The 5,019-nt window shown below is 33.2% G+C and overlaps 2 non-coding genes across 2 annotated transcripts; both read left to right on the top strand.

Annotated features, from left to right (window-relative positions):
- Positions 1 to 772: 772 nt before the first annotated feature.
- Positions 773 to 846, top strand: TRNAR-UCG (transfer RNA arginine (anticodon UCG)). Its single transcript has one exon. It is a non-coding gene; the product is annotated as a tRNA-Arg (tRNA).
- A 72-nt stretch (positions 847 to 918) lies between these two features.
- Positions 919 to 992, top strand: TRNAR-UCG (transfer RNA arginine (anticodon UCG)). Its single transcript has one exon. It is a non-coding gene; the product is annotated as a tRNA-Arg (tRNA).
- The last annotated feature ends 4,027 nt before the right edge of the window (positions 993 to 5,019 follow it).

Here is a 5,019-nt window from a genome sequence, read left to right as displayed (position 1 = left end):
CATCATCATTCATTCACTCCGTAAAATAAACAAACATCATCGAACTTTTGTTCCCTCCTTCCATCTTCATCATCGGAGAATCTTGTATTCACAATTTCCACACACCATCTTTCTTCTTCTCGGTTCTTCAATTCATAAAAATATATATGTTTAATTTTATTTTTAGTTTATCCGAATTTTTTTAATTAATTTTTTTTGGAGAATTTATATGATCTTCGACTTTGTGGATGGGTGGGGTAACCATGCTCCAATATATATAATTTGAGAGAATATACTTTAATTACATCAGGTAATAGTTATAATGTCCCACGACTACAGAAGCAAGGGACTAAAATTAGGTAAGCATATGAAGATGATATTGATGTAAACCAAAAAGTACAAACACATCAGAGAGAGAGAGAGAGACAGAAAATGAAGATATTGTTATAATGAAACATGATGAAGGGGGGAAAAGTTCATGAAATACTGTGTGCAAACATTGGGATGGGGGGGAGGAAAACATGTTAGACAAAATAATTTTATGTTTTTTTGGAAAGTTTATTAATATTATCACTTCTGTATTTTTTTTTATATGTATATAGTAATAATGATGCTATTGAGCATTTAATTTTCAACTCCTTCCTCATTAATCTAAGTACGTCTTTGTTAACTCTTTATTATTATTGAAAAAAAAGTATGATTATTATTTTTGATTGAAAAAACAATAATTAAATATATTTATATACTATTTTAAATAAGAAATATATTTTGAATGGCAATTGCAACATGTGAGGACTGCATAGCGCAGTGGATTAGCGCGTTTGACTTCGGATCAAAAAGTCGTGGGTTCGACTCCCACTGTGGTCGGTTAATTCTTTTATGCTTTGTTTTTACTTTATCATAGTTTATAAAATTAATTGGCCCATCAGCTTATGTGAAGACCGCATAGCGCAGTGGATTAGCGCGTCTGACTTCGGATCAAAAGGTCGTGGGTTCGACTCCCACTGTGGTCGTTTATTTCTTTATGTCATATTTTTTCTATGGGCTATTCTTTCGGTCCACCTAAGTCAAAATAATGGCCCATTACGACTTTGTGAGTTTGTCCCGTAAATCAATTTAGGTCCAAACAGGTTTATTTTTGGGGCTTTATTATTATAACTACGTTCTTCTTCTTTTCTTTTCTTTTTTTTTACTGTATTTGTAATTTTCCCCATCTATTTTAATTATTTTTGCAGAATATTCTTTTTGATAATATATGTATTCAACAAATTTAAGAAACAAAAAATGGGAAGTCTGTAAAAATTCATCGTTTTAGGAGTTTGGTTTCTGATTATTATCCATTGCAAAGGCTAATGTCATTGTGAGACCAAAGTATTATTACAACACCAAACTTTGAGTGAAATGAAATTTACAATATAATAAGTCCCTAAGCCCTTGAGGTACCCACAATTGTAAAATGAAACCTAGTTTCATTTTATTTATTTTTTCCATATAAGAGGGTCAATACAAAGTTTTGAATGTTATATGGTTCACCCACAATTAACATGATTATTGAATACAAAGATAAAATAATAATTATTAAATTTAATAATTATGTACTGTGAGTATAATGTCGAACTTTTAATGAATTGAAAAATACTATTGCCATAATTTTAAGAATAAGTATAATAAAAACACACCTTTGTTCATACAAAACATATTATGATTTTAAAACACTAAAATATAATAAATTTTAGTATTAAGAAAATCAAATAGATCTTTTAATTAATTTAATTTTTATTTTTTAAAATCTTGTTTTTAATGAATTTTAATATACAAGAAATAATTTTAAAAAATAAAAAATGAATAGTAAATTTAATATAAATATTTTAATAACAATAGGCTAGAGAAATTGTTAATATAAAATTGATTTTTTTAAAGATTTATTAGGGTAATATTAAAAGTAGAGGTGTCTATTTAAAAGAATAATACAATTTAAAATTAATTACATGAAATTAAATGTTATGATATCTATTTGAATGAGTTAATCTTGAGAATGAAGGAAAAAAAAAGTATAATTAGTCGTATAGTATCCAGTTTGGTGCTGAAGTTTCTAATTGGTACCCGGTTTAAAAAAAGTCTCAATTACGTACCCAAATTAGTTTAAGTGCACCAATTGAGTCCATTTAAGTTGACGCCGTTAGAAAGGTTAACGTTGACTGATACTGGTTGGTCTCTAAATTAAATTTGGAACACGTGGTGATTAATTTTTAATGACGTGGAAATCTAGGGAAGAATATTAAATATGTCTTGTAATGAAAAAATAAAAAAAGAAAAAAACGAAAATAAAAAAAGGGCGAGAAGTTAAAAAGAAGTCGCAGAAACATGTGATAAAAACGTGAAATTGGGGAAAGGTGAGGCAGGGGAGACGAAGTGGTGGACGATTCTTCACGAAGTGGTGGAGAAATTGAAGGCGCATTTCGAACACTGAAGTGGAGACTTGAGAGGTACTTGTCGGCCATTAATAACGAAAGGTTGGTATTGTGTTTTTTTTTTTTTTCTGATTTTCTGATTAGGGTTTTGATGTTAGGGTTGTTTTTTGTGAAGTTTTGTTGATTTATGTGTTTAGGCGCAGTGTATTTGAAGCTTTTTTACTTTCAATGTTGTCTTTTTTGTTGCCTTTGAGTCAGTATTACTTTATTGGTTTGTCCCCCATGATATGTGACAGTGACGGTGTTGAGTATGTGGTGTGGTCCCTCTTTCTTAATTATTGTCGGTGTGTTGGTGTGTTAGTGGTATTGAGTGTAAATTGTGTGTTATTGTTTGGGTTTTTTGTATATTTGGCAGGGATATAAAGTTAGGCATATAGTAGTTGCCATGAACGACGAAAATTTTGAAGTAGTGTTTCACCATGGGGGAAGGTTTGTCAATGAGAGTTCACTGAAATACGTGGGGGGTAGTAGTACTTTGTTGTGTGACCCTGACAATGATATACCCCGTCAATGGTCCTCACCTATGGGAAATGACAATCATACTGTGATGTTTTGCCTCCTACCAAAAGAATCCTTCCTGGAAGACCAAAAAAGAAACGCAGGTTGGAGTCTTGGGAGCTGAGGAAGGATGACACACAAGTAAGACAGGGTGGAACACGTAAAAGATGTGCCATATGCAAACAGCTTGGACACAAACAAAATAATTGTCCCCAAGCACCTCCACTTCAGCAACAACCAAACCCAACTCCATCTGCTACACAACAAGGAGGCACACAACAACTGAAACTCAGGTTACTCAATCCCACCAAGGGCAAGCAGTGCAACCCATTGAATCTCAGCCAACACAACCAGTTGAAGCACAACAAGTGACTCAATCACAGATTACTGGAAGTGCGCTTATTCTACCATCAAAACCACAACAGGGAACTCAAACACCTATTCAAAGTCAACCAACTCAGATTTCTTCATGCAATGTCAGTGACCCACCAACAAGGCCCACATTCAGAGAAAAAATATCATATAGGAGGGGTCCAATTTCGAAGCAATGAGTTTAATGTGTAACTGCAGCAACTTTTTGGAAGAACAGGGTTGGGGCAGTTTTGGTGTAGGGGTTGTGTATTTTGAAGAACATGGTTATTTTGTTTCTTAAGTTTAATGTGTAATTGCAACACCTATTTGGAAGAACATGGTTATTTATTTTGGTGTAGGGGTTATGTATTTTGAAGAACATGGTCATTTTGTTTGTTAAGTTTAATGTGCAACAACTTTTTGGAAGAACATGGTTATGTATTTTGGTGTAGGGGTTATGTATTTTGAAGAACATGGTTATTTTGGTTTAATAACATTTTGGATTACTTATATGCTTCATTCGTTTATGTTCTGAATATGGTCCATTTTATATTACTTATATGGTTCATTATAAATCAATAATACAGACGAATTACTCAAACTCTCGTCCATTTAAAAACACTTCATTACAAAAGCAAACTACAAAATACAGACCAATTACATAACTTCCTATTCACTACAGAACTGAATTTTACAGCACTTCGTGGGATTTGTATAAACTTCCAAACCAATATTACATTGATCAAACCCAAACAAATTATAATCCCACTTAAAAATCTAACCCACTTTCCAGAAATTACAAGTGACTTTTCCAGATGGTATATCTTTCTCCTTTGTCTAGCAATGGTAGCATCTTTTTCATCCCCATTATCTTTGTTCAACCACTTGAAGTAATTGCACCTTTTAAATACATCATTGCCACCACTTCGCTGCTTACAAAACAAAAACACACAACCTCCGATTACAATCCACCACTGCAGAATGAATCAAAAAGAAATTAAAACCAATGTACAAACCTTGAAGTTGGGGTAGCCCCAAAACTCTTTTCCAGCATTCCTAATAGTTTTCGCCACTCTCAACACAGCTACCTCCCCACAATAACACATTGGTCTTTCACCCAAACCCCTATTCCAACCACTAGGGGAGGAGACGCTCTGCTGTTGTGAACCCCACGAAGAACATGAACACCCTTCTTTACGAGACATTGCGGAATTGAAAAACGAGTGGAAGAACAAACTCAATTAGGGCAGCACTTACTGTGCGAATATTGATGAAGAAGAAACTGAATTAGGGCAGAAGATACGGGAGGAAGAAGACAATGAAAATGAGGACAAATCTCCTTTAAATGTAAATACCACGTGGAACACTGTACAATTATAATTTCAACCAGTCATGTGTTATTATTTGACACGTATCCCTTTGCACTGCCACCTCATTACTTTCTAAACGCTGTTTCGGAACATTTAACGGTTTGGACTCAATTGGTACACTTAAACTAATTTGGGTACGTAATTGAGACTTTTTTTAAACCGGATACCAATTAGAAACTTCAGCATCAAAATGGATACTATGCGACTAATTATAAAAAAAAAAAAGAATTTTGGAGGTGCTTTTACTAAAAAGAAGTTTATGGAAATTAAATATTTTGTTTTGAAAAGTTAAGGAGGGAAGTAAAAAGTGGCGGCAAAAGAACAATGGCAATAACCGTTACATTTCTCCT

This window comes from Vigna unguiculata, chromosome 7 (assembly GCF_037176805.1).
Source record: "Vigna unguiculata cultivar grain cowpea cultivar isolate G323 ecotype 2 chromosome 7, ASM3717680v1, whole genome shotgun sequence".
Lineage (NCBI taxonomy): Eukaryota > Viridiplantae > Streptophyta > Magnoliopsida > Fabales > Fabaceae > Vigna > Vigna unguiculata.
The sequence above is the reverse complement of the archived record's forward strand: the minus strand, read 5'-3'. Positions and strand labels throughout refer to the sequence as shown.